This window comes from Panthera uncia, chromosome F2 (assembly GCF_023721935.1).
Source record: "Panthera uncia isolate 11264 chromosome F2, Puncia_PCG_1.0, whole genome shotgun sequence".
Classification (NCBI taxonomy): Eukaryota; Metazoa; Chordata; class Mammalia; order Carnivora; family Felidae; genus Panthera; species Panthera uncia.
This window is the reverse complement of record NC_064812.1, coordinates 11,286,474-11,307,162: the sequence shown is the minus strand read 5'-3', so window position 1 is coordinate 11,307,162 and position 20,689 is coordinate 11,286,474. Positions and strand designations below refer to the sequence as shown.

The 20,689-nt window shown below is 49.8% G+C and overlaps 1 long non-coding RNA gene across 1 annotated transcript in view; it reads left to right on the top strand.

Annotated features, from left to right (window-relative positions):
• The first annotated feature begins 15,185 nt into the window (after nt 1–15,185).
• Nucleotides 15,186–20,689, top strand: part of LOC125924731 (uncharacterized) — a 7,787-nt gene continuing 2,283 nt past the window's right edge. The window contains exons 1-2 of the long non-coding RNA XR_007458541.1: nt 15,186–15,242; nt 16,951–17,004. This is a non-coding gene — a long non-coding RNA (uncharacterized LOC125924731). The remainder of the gene's footprint in view (nt 15,243–16,950; nt 17,005–20,689) is intronic.

The window sequence follows — 20,689 nt, the reverse complement described above, 5'->3', positions numbered from 1 at the left end:
AATGGGGCGCCTGGGTGGCGCAGTCGGTTAAGCGTCCGACTTCAGCCAGGTCACGATCTCGCGGTCCATGAGTTCGAGCCCCGCGTCAGGCTCTGGGCTGATGGCTCGGAGCCTGGAGCCTGTTTCCGATTCTGTGTCTCCCTCTCTCTCTGCCCCTCCCCCGTTCATGCTCTGTCTCTCTCTGTCCCAAAAATAAATAAAAAACGTTGAAAAAAAAATTTAAAAAAAAAAAGAAAGACCTCATGCTCAGGGGAGCACGCGGACTGGCTCCTGCAACACCAGGGCTCTGACAGAGCAGCCACGGGGTGACGAAGAAACACAAAGGACAGGGTCACAGAGGCAGCCCCAGACACCTAGCCTGAATGAGAAGCAGAAATGGGGAGGTGATAGTTGGGGACAACAACGTTAAGGGAAGAACTGCAGTTCACGTCCATCGTTCCCTCAACTCTATCTCCTGAACTTGACATTTCCTTCTCCGCCATTTGCATTAACTCCCAACATCTGGCTCTTTCAATGAGATCATAAGCACCTTGACGGTCGGCACCTTGTGTCACTAGTAGAAGAACTAATTTTAGTTTCTGTATGATCAAGTGCATACAGTACTTTAGATAGCTAGACACGGATAGTACCTGAATATTAAAACTGGTGTAACTCACGTTTTCATTTAACCCTCTGGTTGGCCAAGCACTGAATTACTAGTGTGAGATGGTCCTGTGAAGGCCTCACGCAAGTGATTCCAATTTGTCCTGGCTGATTCATTTTTGTTGTTGGAAAAACTGCCATGTCTGGAACCCCCACTGTAATGGAGCTACAGAGGATCCCTAGAGGACACACTCCCAGACTCACGCTATGGCGGGTGCCATCTCCCCAGGACCATTCCAGAGCCCTCCCCTATGCTGGAGTTTCTAAAGTGTTCCTGGATCTATTCAGAATACAATCTTTTCTATTAACCAGGTTCTCCATGACTCTGTCACTACATATTATCATTATCATTATCATTATTATTATTATTATTAATTTGCCAAGTACGCAGTCCAGAAAAGCAGCTAATATATGGGCAGAGATGTCCCTTGAAACATAGTCTCAGGTGTTTTTAATTTCCTAATCACAACTATCGCTAACTAGCTATGGCAATCTTACCCGACAACAGGACCCACGATCTTCAGCGGCATTGCTTTTATTTGCAAAACCAGACATATGCCTAATCCCCAAGAATGTGCTTCAAATATTAAGGATTATACATAAAGGTTCTGCATGCATCCACATGCACGTAAGCATAGTTAAATATATATCAACTTTCTACAGTCCTAACACAGGGAACATACAAAATCCTCCTGACTTGCAGTGCGTGCCCAGAGATACGAATCCCACGCATATTTGGGGTTCTTTTGAGATAACATAACTGATTCTAGGGTCCACCCCAAGTTTACAAAAACTCCCCCCCCCAAAAGTAGCCAAGCTTAACTTCAAATATTTTGCCATACTAACATTTGGAGGAATAAAGCACACTGTTTTCACGGAGGTTGTAACTCTCCTTCTTGAAGGACTATGAGATGCCACATGGGCACACCTTCCTCCCGGCTCCAGGCCTGGGACAGTCAGCAATGGTGTCTCCTAATTACCGTCTCCCTTTCCTCCCTTCTCTCCTAGAGAGAGAAGGCTCTGTCAGCACAGAGCCTGATGCAGGGCTCGAACCCACGAACCGTGAGATCATGACCTGAGCCGAAGTCAGATGCTTGCTTAACCGACTGAGCCACCCAGGAGCCCTGAGGTGCAGAATATTACTTCTGGTCTAACTCCCTGATTCTATAGAGTCACAACTGGCTCCCAAGTATTCCCACTACTCCCTACCCAGGGACGATCACTTAGCTTCCTCCCATTTCCAGACTCCTTCACCTGGTGACCTGCTTCCCAGATGTCCACTCTCAGTCCCCATTCAGAGAGCCTTCAGTGTAGACAGGGGCCCCTGCTGGGCACACCTTACCCCGATGCTCCCTTTCCCAGAGCACTGTTGTCACTATACCTGAATGATGCCATCACTTACTCAGCTAGCTCACTTCGGAGCTCTGAGTGACTCTTTGTTAAATTCTTTATGTCCTGGACCCGGGCACAGCAGTGACACGTACATGCAAACTGGGTCGTGAAGAGAGTGACCAAGGCATCCCCGTTTATCAGGGAAATTCCCAGCTTTAGCAAGGAAAGTCCCAAGTCCCAGGAAACCCCTCAGTTCCAAGCAAAGCAGGATGGCTGGTCACTCTAGCAGGAGATACCAGTGAGGTCAGACAGCCTGCTCACTGCTCCTTCCACTAACTGTGCTCAGACATCCAGGCTGGGCCCGGAGCCCTATCTGTGCCAACTGGTCCCTGTAGCCCACCACTGTCCAACAGAACTTTCGGCAACATCTGCGACGTCCAGTAAGGCAGCACCAGCCACACGTCGTTACTTGGCACCTGCCTTCTGGCTCGGTGAACTGAGAAGCTGAGTTTTTACATTTTAATTAATTTTAATTACTTTAAACTTAAATCACCCCATGTGGCTAGTGGCTACTGCACTGGGCAGCTCAGCTCCAGTGTTACATACACAGAACCAGGGTCCACTGCTGTGCAGACGAATGAGCTTTGAAGTCAGACAGACCTTGGTCCAAATCCTGGACCAACTCCCTCATTTACAAATGTGTCACACCTTCTTGGGGAAACACATTTCTTCATCTGTAATCCTTCCAAATTTACTAGGGGACAATGTTCAGGAAGTGGCTGGCCCGCTGAACTTCAAGAAATAGGATTTCTTTAGAAACAAGTAAACCAAATCTATGTCAAAATGCTAAAAAAAATTTTTTTTGACTCTGAACCCCAAAAGTGCATGAATGGGAATCATTTCAACCAGATCTTCAAAATACGCATCAGGTTTAAATTCAGATTCTAAACTGCCACAGCTGTCCCACTGGGCTCGCCAGGACTTGATTTCTGTCCCAGGCCTGTCGAGGGCTGTCACTAAGCCCCATCAGAAGGCGCCCTGGGGCAGCGGGCACTGGGTATCTAGGAGACACTGAGCCAGCTCACCTGAGCGTGGCCCTACACAGAGCCAGGAGCAGGGATCCAGGCTGGTCACAGAGAAGGGAGGAGGCAGTGCAGAGGAACCAGGGACATGGGGCAGGTGGAGCAGAGCGTGCTGGGGGGGACCACCCTGGAGCACATCCTTCACAGCACACAGCCCCCTACGCACCTGCTCCCTCCCGTAGGCTGCCAGCAAGGAGCCCCCCACCCCCACCCCAGGGCAGCAGGTGCTCTCTGGAGCCTGCCCCCCTCCCCAGGCCCTAAGGAATCCATCCCCAAGTGGCAGGAATGGGCAGTATGTACCCCCCCAGGAGCAAGCTGCAAATCAGCATCACCCTGAAAGCTTTTCAAAAACCAAGTGTTCCCCAGGACTGGGAACTGGTGTTTGCAAAAAGCTCTCAGGTGATTGCTGCGCAGCTGGGGACTCAGTATTCTTCATCTGAATGCTTGGGAAGGGGATTCTTTTTCTAAAGTTTTGTTGTTGTTGTTGTTGTTGTTGTTGTTTTTGAGGGGGGTGGGACAGAGAGAGGAAGGGAGAGTGAGAATCCCAAGCAGGCTCTGCACTGTTGAGAACCGCGAGATCTCCATGACCTGGGCCGAAGGCAAGAGTCGGATGCCCAACTGAGTCACCCAGGTGCCCCTGAGAAGGGGATTCTTATATGCAGCCAAGAAGAGAAGGATCACCCACAGAAAGAAATACTACCTAAGGCTGCAGGAAAAAGTCCTCCCCACCTTTTTTAACACCCAGTGTGGGGCTCAAACTCACGACCCCAAGATCTAGAGTTACAAGCTTCTCCGACTGAGCCAGCCAGGCGCTCCAAGAAGTCCCTTTCTTAATGGTTCCTTCCCCTTGCTGCGGGGGCAGCACTGAGAAGGCTGCAGGGCCCTTCAAGCTGCCCCCCTCCCTCACATCCCAACTTGAAGAGCACCTTCTGGTTCCCCAGGACCCACCGGTCCAAGGACGAACCTGTCTAATGTCTCATGTGCAGCACTGGTGGGGTGGAGGGTGTGCTTCTTGCCCACTAACCCCTGAGCACCCCAGGGCAGATGCTGAGGTCCACGCTGGTCCTGTGTCTCAGGGCTGGTCCTGGCACTGAGGAAGCCCACAATAAATGCTATTATTGTGGTTCTTACCCTCATTTCACTGAAAAGGAAACCAGCTCTTAGAGATGGTATGACTCACCCAAGGCCCCATGACACTGGGGGCAGGGCTGGGACAGGAACTCTGGGCTCCTGGGTTCTTCCTCTTCCTGATACCCCAGGCTGCTGCCCCACTGCTTCCCCCACCCTCACTCCACACACACACACACAACACATACGCCTTTTTCTTTTCTCCCTTTCTTGGTCAATATGCAGGCTGCCAGTCCGGATAAATTCTCAGTATTCTAGGGCTTTCAGTTCTAGGACCCCACCTATCCTCAAAACAGTCTGGGGGCTCTTCCAAGAACACCCTTTGGGCACTATATGGTGGAGGGGCAGTTTGGGCACAGCTCTGAAGTCTTGACTCACCTGGGTTGCCACTTGGCAGCTGGGTGATCTTAGATGGATTTCTTAACCTCTCTGGGCTCAGGTTCCTCAACTATAAAATGGGAATGATAATTTTATCACTCAAGATTGTGGTGAGGATTATTAGCTGAGATCAATCAAAGACACCAGATGGGCACCTTGGGTCAGCCAGCAGGAAGCGCTAACACTGTTCATCACCTGCTCTGTGCTCCAGATTCTGGCCCACAAAAGCTTTCAGAGTGTGCACCCTCCTGCCCTATTTACCCCTGTCTCTTCCCCTGGGGCCACCCTGGGCCAGCTGGCCCACCTCACGGCTCCTCTCCTGATCCCTCCTCTTGGGTGCCTGGACCCCCCTGGAGGACCAGATGGCTGTTGAGGTGTCTGAAGGCACCAGACCCATCCCCACCCCGCCCTGCCAGAGCCCCCAGAAATAAGTGAGAAGTAGCTTTTTTCTATTCCTCATTCCAGACTTCCTTAATTAAAATCAAATATTTGCACTCTCCAAGGCCTATAAACCTGAACTGTCTACAGGAAGAAAAGAAAAAAAAAAAAGATGCAAAGAGAGTAGTGTGGGCAGAGGTGGCCTGGGAGAACCTCAGAGAAAGGGCAGTCGATCTTGAGCAACCGCACAGCGCCAGCCAAGAGCCCGGGGTGAGTGGGGGAAAGCTGCCATCTCCAATGCCATCACCCCTGCTTTTCTCAATCGACCTCCACGAGAATCAATGGCATATTCGCTCCAAGAAAGGCTCACTGAAATTCACCTGAGGGTATGAACGTGGGCAGGGGTTGGGGGAGGGGATGGAAGCAAGGACCACACGACTCCAGCCCCTCCCCAGAAGCTGTCACACAAGCAGGAAGTGCGCCCCTGCTCCACCCCAGCATGGCTGTATCAGCCCATAAAATAAGAAATATCTGGAACGGGGTGGGGACTGGTTGCTGCCCAGAGCCCTACCCTCAGTGCCTCTATGCCCCCCCCCAGCGCTCCCAGACACCCCCCGCCCCACCCCGGATCCAGCAAGGTAAGGATTAAAAACAGGCTTCCAGAAATTACCCTGGTGGGTTAAACATTCTGACCATCACCCCTGGGCACAGGTGAGGGGCATGAAGAATGCACACAAAATTTGGGGGTGATTAGAGGAGGGACAAGGCCTTAATGTTTGCCAGAAGAAGAGAGAGACAGGGAGGAGGAGACTGGTTCATGTGGCACTGAGGACAGGCCACGGAACCACCGCACCTCTCTCCCTCTAGGCCACTCACTCCATCCAAGTTCAGGTCGTCACTTCACCAGAAGCCTCCTTAACCAGGCAAAAAGCAAAGTGGATGCTGAGCCCCCCGGCAATGCACAGCTGACGTGTTGCCTGCCCGGCTTCCACACCCCTTCTGGTAATAGAACCCACTTTTCCAATGGGGCATCCGCAGCCCTCCCCTCCACACATTCCTGGGGCCAGTACGTTAGCTAGGGGAGAGTGGTCAAAGCACAGAATCTTCTAGAACCCATGGCTGGCTCCAGAACAGGCAGGTGACCCTAACTAGCCATGGGAGTCCTCCTGAGGTTCAAGAATGGGCATGTGACCCTGAGTGGCTAATAAGAGGTTTCTCTAGCACTCGGGCTGCAGACGCTGCGAGAAGGATGCCTGGTTTCCCCCGTGGGGTGGTCAACATAAGACATAAGCCTGGGCCCACACTGCCGCCGGCTGGCTCCTGCTGTCTGGAAAAGAGGGTCTGCCTAAGAAACAAGGAAGAAGGGGTGGAGGGCCAAGAGACAGACAAACCCCGGCCCCTGGATCAGCCAGGCCTGTTTAGCTACTTGACACAAGAAATTATCCTTTTTAAACCTAAGCTGGCCTGAGTTGGGTTTCTGTCACTTGCAGCCTAAAGCACCTGATGCACAACATCCTCGGTGGGCTTACGAGACCTGCTGGTCAGTCGCTGCCAGGCCCTGCTTCCTGCCCCGGCTGCCCTTTCAGGCCTGACGCAGTGGCTTGTTGAGGGCCTCCAGGGAAGCTGGCTCCGGGCCCTCGGCCTTCTGCATGGGGCACACAGAGCATCCCTCTCTCACTGTGGACCCCAGACCCCAGGCTCTTGTCCGCACCTCCCACACTGCCTGTTCTAACGTGCAAATCCTTCACAGGCCCCTCGCAGTGCCTCCGGATTGTGATGTAGATTCCTTTCACACCACTTACAAGGCCCCTGGGCCCTGAAGACAGCTCCCCTGTTCCTCCACGGGCATCTGCACAGTCTGCTTCATAAGTCATGTTCCACAAGGTAGGTGTTTTTACAATTCCAATCGACGTCAAAAGCTCTTTGAGGACAAGAGCTTATGTCCTTCATGTACTTTAAAAAAAAAAAAAATTAAACTTATTTACTTATTTTGAGAGAAAGAGAGAGTACGAGCAGGGGAGAGCCACCCAGGCGCTCCCCTCATGTTCTGTAACCTGCAGCCCCTCCACTGAGGTCAAAGCCCCCCTTCTCATGCAGAGGGAGTTAGTGCTGATAGAACCTCATAAACACAGCCTCTACCCTTCAAAAGTTATCAAAACCCTCCCCAAAGCTTTCTAACACCCACCAAGACGAAGATGCTCTGGGATACATAAGCCTTTGTTATGTAAATTAAGGGGGAGGGTCGTTTCCCACTGAAACCGGCCAGCTGTGTAAATTTCATCCAAGGCCATAGGGAAAAATATCCACGCATAAAACTTCTCTGGACTAAACGTAAACTGACAGTATTTATCCCCACAGTGTGCAGAGTTAATGCCAAAATGGGTTTTAGAGATCTTCTGGGGCAACCTTCCCATTTTACAGAAGTGGAAACTGAAATTCCAAGAAGTGAACTGACACCTGGGGTCACCCCGCCGAGAGGCACAGGAGCCAGGGCAAACACCGGGTTCTCTGCTTCCCCCTCCACAAAGTTATAAATAACTTCACCTCCATTTTACTTCATTACAATGCTAGTTAACACACCATCACTTAAAACTATGTAAGCCACAGGGAAACTCTATATGTATTTTCTGCTCTTTGCACGACATCTCATCTGAAAAACGGGGCTCCTGTGGTTACTGGCAGCCTTAGACTTAGTGTGGCTTTCTCACCCTCTCTACCACCCGTAACAGTGGCGACACAGACAGTCACAGGGGCTGGTTGTGCAATGACAGGCAGTCTCCACTTCCTAATGTGGAGACCTAGGTGGTGAAATGTCTTTGTGAAAATGTCTACCCTCTCCTGGACCCAGCAAGTCGTCATGAGGACGTTCGTTCACGGCAAAGGGTTGTGTTGCATCTATCTCGTTAATCTCTAAAGAAAAAGCATCTTGTTGGGGTGCCTGGGTGGCTCAGTCGGTTGAGCGTCCGACTTCAGCTCAGGTCATAATCTCGCGGTTTGTGAGTTCGAGCCCCGCGTCAGGCTCTGTGCTGACAGCTGGGAGTCTGGAGCCTGCTTCGGATTCTGTGTCTCCTCTCTCTGCCCCTCCCCTGCTTGTGCTCTGTCTCTCTCTATCAAAAATAAATAAATGTAAAAAAAAAAAAAAAAAGAATTAAAAGAAAAAGCATCTTGCAAGGTAAAGGTGATTTCAGGAACAGCCTGGAAGTTGGATTTCTGGCTGTTCCTTTCACTCACTGTGTGGCCTTGGATAAGATACTTAGCCTCTCTGAGCCTGTTTCATTTTCAAAAATGGCGGTAATACCTCCACTGAACAGAGGCTGAGTCCCTCTTGAGCTCTGCTTTAGGCCTCAGCCAATCTGCTGACCGAGGCCATCGCCCTAGATTCTCTGAATCTTTCCCCTCCTGCCACCCATCAACCCCTCAACTGCTCAGGCCAGCTGACACCATCCCATCCACACCCCACCCCTTGGGTGCAGCATCACCTGCCTGGGGGCCGACCACCCCTTGGCCAGCAGGGTCCAGCACAATAACCCAGTCACCTACGAATGGGTCTAGAAGCCCATGGCAGAGTTTCTCCTCAGACTGAAAACCTCTAACATCACTGTAAAATTACTTACTTTTTTCCTCATGGGATCCAATGGAAGTTAACGTCAGTCACCAAAGTCTATATGGTCCTTTTCCACACACAGCAATAAATAGACCATGTAATACTTACAGGATTCCTTTAACGCTCTCTGTCCAAAATTAAGCTTGTGTTCTGTTTACTGTTGTCAGTGAGGAACAGACAGGGGTCTCCCTAACCACGCTTTATGTCTGGATCTCGCCCTGCATCACGCACCCCACAGCAGGGCCAGGGGCCCTCTCCACCACACCCCTTCTAAGCAGTCTATCTATCTATAGGCTGAACCTCTGCATCTACTCCCCAGCCCCCAGCCGCACCCAGTGAGGAGTCTAGACTTGCTCAGACGAGGGGGAAAAGCAGAACTTACAAGCAGAAGCTCGACCTGGGGGGGCGGGAGGGGGCTTCTAATGCTGTGGCAGACCTGCTGGGGTGAAGAAGAAAAGCACGGGGACCGAAGCCTTCCACTCATGGCGTGAACTTCTGTCTCTCTGCTTATAGTAAAAGTACCAAAATCAGGTCTCACCCAAGGCCCCAGCCGCAAATTCTGGCAACGGCTCAAAAGAAATCTGATGATAAGAGAATGTAGGAAGGATCAAAGATCACAGATGGAGAACCCCAACAGACTATTTATGGAGGCTTATACTGGGGCAAGGAAGAAAAGAGGTCCAGGGAAGCTGCTGGAACTTCTTTCTTCAAAGCCCAGAAAAGAGAACACTTTTTATTCTCTTTAACTCCTGCTACAGCCAGTTACAGGTAGTGGAAACAGTCTCTTTAAAACGTGCTGTAGGTGCATACACACGAGCACACATGTGCATGCATGCATCTGCTCAGCCCCTTTGCTACCCACCAGCCTTTGCGAATGAAAAGCCAGGTAGAGGGAGCCCTCATAAAGTGCTGGTGGGAATTAAAAACGTTAGTGTAACCACTTCGGAAAATAGTTCAGCAGGTCCTCAAAAAGTTAACATAAAACTCTACACAACCCAGCAAATTTCACTCCTATGTATCTGCCCAGGAGAAACTAAAACCCATGCCTACACAGAGACTCGCACAGGAATGTTTGCAGCAGCGTTATCTGTCAGAGTCCTAAACCGAAAACAACCCAAATGTCTACCCACCGTGGAGTAGAGACGACGCGGTGTGTCTGTACAATGGATCATTGTCCCACAATAAAAAGGAGCAAAGTACTCACACACTTGACATTGCACGTGAACCTTAAGAACATTAGAATCAGGGGGCGCCTGGGTGGCTCAGTCGGTTGAGCGTCCGACTTCAGCTCAGGTCACGATCTCACGGTTTGTGAGTTCGAGCCCCGCGTCAGGCTCTGGGCTGATGGCTCAGAGCCTGGAGCCTGCTTCCGATTCTGTGTCTCCCTCTCTCTCTGCCCCTCCCCCATTCATGCTCTGTCTCTCTCTGTCTCAAAAATAAATAAACATTAAAAAAAAAATTTTTAAAAAAAAGAACATTAGAATCAGTACAAAAGCCAGACACAGAAACCACATACTATATGATTCCACTTACATGAAATGCCCGAGAGGAAAGTTTAGAGACAAATTTAGAGGGACAAAAGCAGATTAGTGGTTTACCTGGGGCTGGGGACAGGGAGTAACTGTAAATGCGTATAAAAGATCTTATTGGGGTAATGAAAATATCCTAGAACTGCATTATGGTCATGGTTGCACCAGGGGTAAAGGGACTAAAAACCACTGAACTGTAACTGTAATGGGTAGATTTTATAATAAATAAAATACACCTTGTATTAGTTTCCTACTGCTGCTGTTGCAATGACCACAAATGTAGCAGCTTAAAACAACACAAATTTATTATCTTTTAATTCTGGAGGTCAGAAACCCAGACAGGGTTTTACTGGGTTTGAATCAAGGTGAATGAAATCAATACTCTCCCTCCGGAGACTCTGGGGGAGAATGTGTTCTCTGGTTTCTGGTGGCTGCTGTGTCCCCTGGCCTGTGCCCCTCCCCCACCCTCAAAGCCAGTAGGGTGGCTTCCTTGTATCTCCGATTCTGACCCCATTTCTCTCATTCATTCACCTACTTCCCCAACTCTGACCCTCCCTCTTATGAGGCCCACCAGATAACCCAGGCTGATTTTCCCATCTCAGGAACTTGAACTTAGTCACATCTGCAGGTCCCTGTTGCCATGGAAGGCATGGTATTCACAGGCTCTGGGGATTAGGATGGGGGTGTCACTGGGGGACCATTATTCTGTCTACTATGTGCCTCAATAATAGCCAGTGCAGGACGTGGCCAGCAGGTAGGGCTCATGCAGGTGATCTAGAACCCCCACCACTAAAGAAGTCCTCGGGAGCCCTGTCCTAGGGGACCACGTGGGGCATAAAGGAACTGAAACGGCCCTCATTTTGTCTTCAAAACCTAGGAGGGAAGAGGGGAAGAGAATGCTAAGTCCTGAGAAGAAGACCTGGACAAATGGTCAAGTTCTAGATGACGGGGGGTATGTGAGGGAGGGGAGCAATGCCTTTAATTTTCACCTGACTTGACTCCCCCCCCGCCCCCCCCACCGACCCCACAGTCAAGACTAAGGAAAAAAGAGATGTCTGCATGAGATCTAAGCCTCTGGGTGTTCTGAAATTTCCACCTCACTGATTATCTTAAAAGAACCCAAATTAAGTTAGTCCCCAGACGATCTCTGATTCTGGCAAGCACCTAAGTCAGTATGTAAGGAGCCACCAGAACGGTTCCCTCAGCAGGCACCACGCCAGACCGTCCTCATCAAGGGAATGGGAAGGAACAAGCAGGACCCGACTCTGCTCTGGTTACAGGTGGCGTCCAGAACCCAGGACCTGCAGGCCTGATGCCCCTCCCCACTCCTGTCTTATAGACACCCTGCCCAGGGCCACCTCTCTGCCTTGTCCCCATCAGCTTTAGAGCCTTCCCAACAGATGGAAATGGTGCCTTCCTCCCCGTCTCTTCTACTGGAGTGTGCTCCGCTCCCCTAGTGCCCAGCACGATGTGGGCACAGAACGGGTACCCAGTAAACACCGGGAACCATGTAAACGTATACACTGTATATGCGTGCTTTGTATACATAAACGTGTTTTTATTTCTGGTATACAGTGTTTGGAAAAGGCTTTTTTCATATACACGTACAAACATTTATGTGCACATTTTACATATGCAGACAGGTTTATATGCATAAAAACACATTTTATATAGAGAACATAGGCGTTCGGTAAATGATTGTTTCATAAATACACTTACATCTATGTATGTACGTACGTGCATACAAGTATATATAGATGAATGAAGGAATTTAGATAAAAAGCAAGACGTGGTTTAAAGGCAGAACAGGTTGGAGAGCCAAAATGAAAATTCTAGAAAGACAGACATTATGTCTCTTTTGTTCTCCACTGTATCCCCAAGTCTAATGTAGCACAGTGCCTGCCTGGCACCTAGGATGTGCTCAGTAAATACTGAGTGAATGGAGGAACGGTCAGCCCACTTTCACTGGACAAGCATTTACTGAGCAAGTACTTACCAAGTGCCAGCTGTGGGGCAAGACTCTGGGGAGCCAAGGTAAACAAACAGACAGAAAGAGTCTCTACCTTTTGGGGGTGGGGAGACCCAACACCCAGGCCCACAAGCCACACACACCACATCCAAATGGAGAGGAGAGCTTTGACGGGAAGGAACAGGGTGCTGAGGTGAAAGGGAAGATCTATGTAGGGAAGTCGATCTGCAGAGACCCAGGGACACAGTGATCAGGCAGAGGGAACAGCATGCACCAAGGGCAGGAACAGCCCAGTTCTCCAGGGAACGTAAAGAAGCTGGGGCGGGGGGGGTGGGGCGGGGGGGCAGCGACAACAGGCAAGGAAAGGCAGAGAGGCAACAGGGAACTCAGGAGGCAGGGGCTGGATCCCCAGGACCTTGGGTTTTGTTCAGTTTTTAAATGACAACAGAAAGCCACTGAGGGTTTTTAGCAGAGGGACGGCATGGTCTGATCTACATTTTTCAAAAGATCTGGAGCAGTATGAAAAATGAATTGGAAGAGGTTAAAATATCCTCCCCAGCATCATGCCGACTTGTCAAAGAGTGAGAAACAATCCTCCCGGCCACCCCCGAACAGCACTCAGGAAGCTAACACATGACTTGGCCATCAATTCACTTCATTTTTCCAGACCGTCAGGGAGCACCTAGTATGTACCAGGCACTGTGATAAATACTGGAGGCACTGAAGTGAAGGAGACACAGGCCCCTTCCTCCAGGAACCTAAAATCTCCACTGGCCAAGAGCAGCCAGCCTGGCACAGGTGAGAAGAATTTAATTCAGTCCAAGTATTTAAGAAAGGGGGTAGAAATTCAGCCCCTGGATCAACACAGTGTCCTTATTTCCTCCTTTCTGTCATTTATTTGTTTATACCCTGCCTCCTTCCGAAAGAGACTGGGGATAACCTGCAGCAAAAAAAGGATAGATGAAGATAATAAACAGACAAAGAAAATGACAGCGGAGACAAACAAACAGACTGAACCCAAGGGCCCTTTACGGCAGCTGGTGATCAAGCATAAATTTGGCTCTGAGCACCCTGGCAGCCAGGGCAGAAAGGGAGAGAGGTTAAGGGGGAAGAATGACCTTTCCTCTGTGGAAACAGCTTTTCCTGGCTGTCCCTAAATTCTAAAAATCAAAGATGGGGTCTACGGCGGGTGGGCATGGAAGTAAAGCCAGGGTGGGTGACCTGGGGTAAAAGTTCCACCTGCCAGTTCACCTTGTTCGTCACGGAACGCCACGTCTTCCCTTACACCCAGGCTCCCCATCTAGTTCTCCCAGTCGCCAAGCTAGAGACGATGTTTCTTGGTAACTTTGTCTTTCTCACTCCCTCCCTCTCCATCGCATGTTAAATTAGATACAAGCTCTAACAATCCCATTCTCTCCCTCCACTGTCCAGCACCACTTCCCTGCTTCTGGCTCCCAGGCTCAGAAACAACCTCCTAACAGTGTCCTGCCTCTAGCCTGGCTCCTTCCCACCATGTCACCAGAGAGATTTTTCTAGAAATCATGTGTCTGGCTACATCACTTGTCTACTTACAATACTCTCATGAGTGGGCACAACCCACCCGTGTCCACCACTAGGCAGCAGCCCTGTGGCTTGGGCAGGGCTGGCCACGCCTCCCTTAGGGGCGGCCCTTGTCTGGACCCTTAGCCTATCAGCACACAGCATTCTCCTGGCCACGGGATTGGCTCCAAGGTGTGCACGTGACCTAAAGTCGTCCAGTAAGATTTGGAGAAGAGAAGTAGATGTGAAGGCTGGAACTGCCGAACCTACATTATCACCAGGAGGGAGGCAGCCCGAGGATGAAGTTCATAGGGGAGGGCAGAGCTGAGAGAACAGAGAAATGAGCCAGGGCCCAGAACAAATGCCACCTAAAGCTTACCTACTTGGATGTTTCAGTGACACGTGTTCATTAATTTCCTTTCCTCGCTGAGCCACCTTGAGTTGAGTTTCTTGTTACCAGCAACCAGAAGCACATCTGTTCTCCATAAACTCAACATAAAGTACAAACTCCTTAGTATGGTGTATAACAGAGGTCAGCAAACTACAGCTCATGGGCCAAAGGAGGTCAACCATCTGTTTCTGTCAATAAAGTTTTATTGGAATACAGCCATACCCACTCATTTATAGATTGTCTACGGCTGCTCAGGTGCTACCATGGCAGAGTAGATCACTTGTGACCATATGGCCCACCATGCCTAAAAATGTACCATCTGGTTCTTTTTTTTTTATATGAAATTTATTGTCAAATTAGTTTCCATACAACACCCAGTGCTCATCCCAAAAGATGCCCTCTTCAATGCCCATCACCTACCCTCCCCTACCATCTGGTTCTTTACAGAAAATGTCTGCTGGCCCCTGGCATACCCATATTTAGACTTTTGCCTTCCCTTCCAGACTGACAATCGACCATCCTCTGCCTCCCCACCCGCTGTAATACCAGTCACCTCTCTGGGTTTGGTTACGCTGAGCCCTTTTGCAAAATTCCTATCTATCTGGGCAGTCTCGCTAACTCCCTGCATCCTCCTCACCCCACCTCTTCCTTGTGGGTCCCTCATTGGGATGAGGAGTCGCCTACACAAACACAGCACCGTTGCCTGGCTCTATTCTGCCACCTTGCTGAGCGGAATTATCCAGCGATATGCCCATCTCCCCACCTCTGGACTGTAAGCCTCTTACTGTCCAGGATTACGGACTATCTCTGTATCCCTGTGCTTTCGGACAACACAACATGACACACAGTAGGTGCCCCGATGTTCACTGACCTGAACTGCAAGAGACTGAGTCTTCAAGAAATGTGAATGAGGGGCACCTGGGTGGCTCAGTCGGTTGGGCTTCCGACTTCAGCTCAGGTCACGATCTTGTGGTAAACCAGTTGGAGCCCCACGTCGGGCTCTGTGCTGACAGCTCAGAGCCTGGAGCCTGCTTCCGACTCTGTGTCTCCCTCTCTCTCTGCCCCTCCCCGGCTCACGCTCTGTCTCTCAAAAATAAATAAAACGTTAAAAAAAAAAAAAAAAAGAAATGTGAATGAGCTAGGTGGTGTCTATATCACAAAAGGGAGGAGAGAGGAGACAGGGGAACATCCAAAGCAACCTCACTTCTCTCACCAGGTTACCAAGGTGCCCATCAGCGACGAGTGCCTCACTGTGGCCTCAACCATGCAGGTCAGTCCGGGTTATTGATTACAGACAACAGGAGTCAGCTATGACTATTTTATGGAGAAAAGGAATTTGATGAGAAAATAACAGAAAGCCCCAGGAGCAACAGGCAGGCTGGAGAACCAGGCTGGGATTAAGGACAAAAGGGGACTGGGCAGAGTGGAAATATGAGCCAGGCCACACCACAGGACATCTGCTTAGGACACCTGCCATTCTCAACTGGACTCCAGTTCGGAAGAGCTGCTCACTACCCCCGCTTTCATTGCGGAACTCAGCCAGAACCAATGCCAAGTGGCCGAGTGGAGGCGGGAAGAAAGAATGTCTGGTCTGCCTCCATCTCCCTACTGAGAGCCAGAGCTCCATCCCCTTCCAAGACCTACATACTGGATGTTCCCCCAAACAGGAAGGTGGGCAGGATGCTGAGCACCCCAAAATATAGAAAGTGTCCATGAGACCTACCAATTCACCAAGACTGTAGAAATTAACTGTAGGTCCATGAGCCCTTTCTACTACTGGTCCCCCAGAGTGGACTCAGAAACTCCCAGGGTGGCAGATGTGAGGGACAGGCCCCTGCCTGTGTCTACACAGCACCAGAGCCAAGTGTGAACAAAGGAAGGGTTTCTTCATCTCTCACCACAGAGAGCAAGTGTCAAGCAGAATTTCAAGTATCTGCTATTGCAAAACATCTAAAGTAGTAGCAAAAGGTCACTTCCAGAAAAACATCCCTCTCCCTCTACCCCATAAAGACATTAGGCTGCAGATACATTCTGGGTGACTCCATTGCCATTACCTGAAGTTCATTCATTCATGTGTTCACGCGTGCATGCATGCACGCATTCTGCAAACTGTCCCAAGACCCAGATGTATCACGTCCTACCTGGGTATCTGGGTTACAAAGATAAATCCACTGCCGTCCCTGACTTCCAGAAGTCCAGTCAACTAGAGGAAAAGTCACTTTCACTCTGGGGACGGCAGCTGGACGGAGGGTTAGAGGTGATCTGAATATATGCTGCAGACCTTTTTAAGCATTCGCTGGGCATTACTCCACATCTACACACACACACACACACACACACACACACACACACACGCACACGCACACACACACACACACATAGCTACCTGCTTAGTCAGCTGACAGCCCTAGGACCGACCCAGAGGACAAGGGCTGCGTGCCCAAATCTGGATCCTACCAGAATGGCTGCTGGCTACTGAGTTGGTTAAAAATTTCAAGCCCTGGGCAGTCTGCTTCTCTGAATGGGGGCGATGAAGGCAGAAGCAGACACCCTAGGTGCCCCAGGGCACACCCCGGCTCTCGGCAACAGTCAGTCCTCCGAAAATGGGAGATAAAGCTAATCTCAGGTGCCCCTCCTCAACCCTCCACAAATCAGGATGCCAACACCTGCCATTTGTACCCCATTTTCCAGTTTACTAAACCCTTTCATACATTCATTCATTCATCATTCACTGAACACCTGTTAGGTGCAAGGCACTTTGCTTAGAGCTAGGAATCTGAAGAGTAATAAAATACAGCCCCTGCCCTTTTGGATGCCTCTTCCTCTAGGAAGCCCTCCTTGGTCTCTCTGGCTGAGTTCAATGTCCCCTCCCCCATCATGAGCTCACAGCTCCCTGTATCATCACTGTCCTTCAATCGAAACTCCCTGGCTTAGAGGAAAAAGGGACTCTTAGACCTCACGCATCACTGTATCCACAGGACCTACTCCACCGTGGCACGCAATGGGGGAGAATGAATGCGTAGGTGTGTAAGGTAAGAATCTGGCATCACCCCCCCCACACACACACACACACACACACTTGGTTTCTAGACCAGTGTGTCTCCAAAAGCATGGATGCTGGGCCACTAATCCCACTCTCCACACCCACTGGACACCCCGGCCAGCTTCTGGCTCTCCCTCTCTCCAAGAACCACAGAATTCCATCTGCCCTCCTGCGATCAATTTATTGTTGGGATTCTATACCCTCCCTCTGGGCATTTTTTAAGATACAAGGAGACAGAGCCTGCGATTAAAAGAAAAAAAAAAACAGGATTCCTAATGACGGAATGTCAGGCACTCGTGTATTCATTAAACAAATATTTACTGAGCACCCACGCTATGCTCCACTGTAGGGGCAGAAACGCAGAGTGAACACAAGCCAACATCACTAGGGTCTGACTATGAAACGGTGTTACAAAAAGTGATGTCCCTCTGGTGAATCGATGAGTGAATGAATGAATGAATGAATTATGGGTAATGTCAAGTGATCGTTGCAGATAACGTCAAGATGTAACTTAAGCTGAATCAGGGCACATGGTCTATTGAGGGGGTGGGAGACCATGCAATTCTTCACCCCCAGGTCATTCTATCAGCCATCAGGGTACCCTGCCTCCATCTGTTCTCCTGTCCACATCCACAATGCAAGAGAAATGCAGAGAAGGAGCCTCTTCTTCTGGCCATCGCTGGCTTCCTAATTAAAACCAAGGATTTATGTTTACTCAAGGTCTATAAACACCCCCCCCCCAAAAAAAAGTGGTTAAGAGAAAGCAGATGAAATGCGGGTAAAGACTAGCTAATAAAATCAGAGGGAAATGCTGTGAGTTTTCAAGCAGGACGGTGATGAAGCAGACCTTGCTGGGAGGATCTTGGAGGGCCAAGGGCCGTGGATGGTGTGCAGTGCCTGTGTTCCCAGGGAAAATGTAAACCATAACTTCCTGCAGAATTAATTGGTCCCCGGTGGGAGATGTGCGCTAAGTTCCTTGTAGATCATGCAGCTAAGGTGGCTCCCTGTCCCCCACTCCTGTCACACAGCTCATCAAGATGGCATTTAAAAAGCCGTGGACATGCAGGTTAGTTGAAGACAACCTTCGGTGGAGGAACCTGTGTTCCAAATAAAGTGTCAGGCGTTGAGGTCGCCCCCTTCCAGAACGTACGCTGTCGTCTCACCTCCCGAGGCGTCTGGCTCCTCACGTGGTCACTGCAGCAGACCCCGGCTAAGTGACACCTGCCCTCAAACCATGTCCTTCCTCGGTCCGGGTAGGAACCTGGGGTGTGGAGAATTACCTCTCTTGTCAAGTATGGATGAGAGTCTGGCCTGAATTTGAACACAAGTGGCCAAGATGGAAAGGAGCCTGGGAGCCCCAAGGAACCCCCGGGGAAGCGGATGACTTCCCAGAGATCAAAGTGGGCAAATGAGGGGTGATGCCCAGGACCAGCCTCAATGAACCCCCAATGAACACGTTTCCACAAATAAAGACAACAGTGGGGAGGGTAAGAGTGAGGCCCAGAAAAGAGTCGATGTCTCTGATTAAGCACGGGTGAAATTCCCCATCACCGCTTTAATCTGACTCTCCCGAGGGCTCCGCTGGCTTTGCAAATGTTTTCAAAGAAAACCATCTTGAATATACATTATTCCCAGAGCCACTAAACAGAAAGACTGCCTTTCTGCCCCTCCCCCCTCTTTGGAGCGTTTTCCCAGATGGGTCTTTAACGTGACACCATGGCAGCCTTGGCTCTTTTCTGTACAAGACGATCTTTGTCACTGGCTTTTACGCTCTACAGGTCCAACTCCTTTATCAGAGTCTCAGTTTACCAGCGGCTTCCTGCGCTTGAAGCTGAAGCCAATCTCCTTGGACTGACACCAGCTCTCACCAAGCTGAGGCCCTGATAACACTGAAGCACTCTCTGAAAATTGACTTGCTTCTAATACCAGAGGGGAATCTATCCTGAGTCAACTCCGAACAAACCTGGATTCTGGAACATTCTAAGTAGAAACGATGACAAGCAAAACGCGCTGCAGGACTGCCCCAAAGCTGAGCTGATGCAGCCACACACACCTTGCAGTTCCTTGAATGCTGGCCTGCTTGCTTTTGCATATGCTGTTCCCTTTGTCTGAAATGCTATTCCCAGCATGGAACTTCAAAACTCAGTACAAACTGTCACCTTCTCTATAAAACGTTTCCCAGCCCCTCCAGGCAGGGTTCACATCAACAACACATCCTGAGAGTGTAAGCTTGGCCGAGCCCTGTGCTTGGCCAGATGTACAGACAGGAGAAACTTCTGTATCTGGCCAGAATCCCTCGTAGGCTAGCGTCTCCAAATAACCTCTTGCTTACAATTCTATTGTAAAAGTTTTACTGTGTATGGGGCACCGGGTGGCTCAGTCAGTTAAGCGGCCGAACTCTTGATTTCAGCTCAGGTCATCATCTCGTGGTTCTTGAGTTCGAGCTCCCTGTCAGGCTCAAACTGTTGAGAGTGCAGAGCCTGCTTCAGATTCTCTCCCTCTCTCTCTCCGCCCCTTCCCCACATATGCTTTCTCTCAAAATAAATAAACTTTTAAAAAGTTTCACAGTGCAATATTTAACATACACACAAAAAATACATAAAGAATAATCAAACCTTCTCTTGTACCCACCATCCAGCTTGAGGAATAAAATATAACGAATACAAAGTCCCCTAGCACCACACTCCCCCAATCATATTTATCTCCCCAGTTCCCCAGAGGTAAGCACTCTCCTGAACTGAGCATTTATCACTGCCATGAATTTCTTTTTACTTTTTTTTTTTTTTAAGTTTATATATTTATTTTGAGAGAGAGACAGAGATAGCATGAGCAGGGGAGGGGCAGAGAGAGAGAGAGACAGACAGAGAGAGAATCCCAAGCAGGCTCTACACCGCCAGCACAGAGCCCGATGCGGGGCTCGAACCCACGAAACTGTGAGGTCATGACCTGAGCCGAAACCAAAAGTTAGACGCTTATCTGAGTGACCCAGGCGCCCCTCTTTTTACTGTTAACACATATGCTTATACCCCCTAAACAATGTGTATCGTCATTTTCCGAGTTTTAAAATGTTGAGGACTTTAACACTTTGCATATTAATGCAATGATTTGTTTTTATGTCCCCTCCTACAGTCCAGGACTCTGTGAGCACTGCCTACATCCTGCTAATCTCTGTCCTGGGGCACCTGCCCCAAACCCTGGCACATAGTTCATGTCTCATGAATGCTTGCTGAAAGTGGACAGGAAAGTGGATGGGAAAGAGGAAGAGGAAGAGGAAGAGGAGGAGGAGGAGGAGGAGGAGGAGGAGGAGGAGGCAGGAGGAGGAGGAGGGGGAAGAGGAAGAGGGAAGGATGAAAAGAAAGAAAGAGAAGGAAGGAAAGAAAAAAAAGAAAGAGAAGGAAGGAAAAAGGAAAGGAGAAAGAAAGAAAGAAAGAAAGAAAGAAAGAAAGAAAGAAAGAAAGAAAGAAAGAAAGAAAGGTGCCTGGGTGGCTCAGTCGGTTAGGCGTCTGACTTCGGCTCAGGTCACGATCTTGCGGTCCGTGAGCTCGAGCCCCGCATCGGGCTCTGGGCTGATGGCTCAGAGCCTGGAGCCTGTTTCCGATTCTGTGTCTCCCTCTCTCTCCGCCCCTCCCCCGTTCATGCTCTGTCTCTCTCTGTCTCAAAAATAAATAAACGTT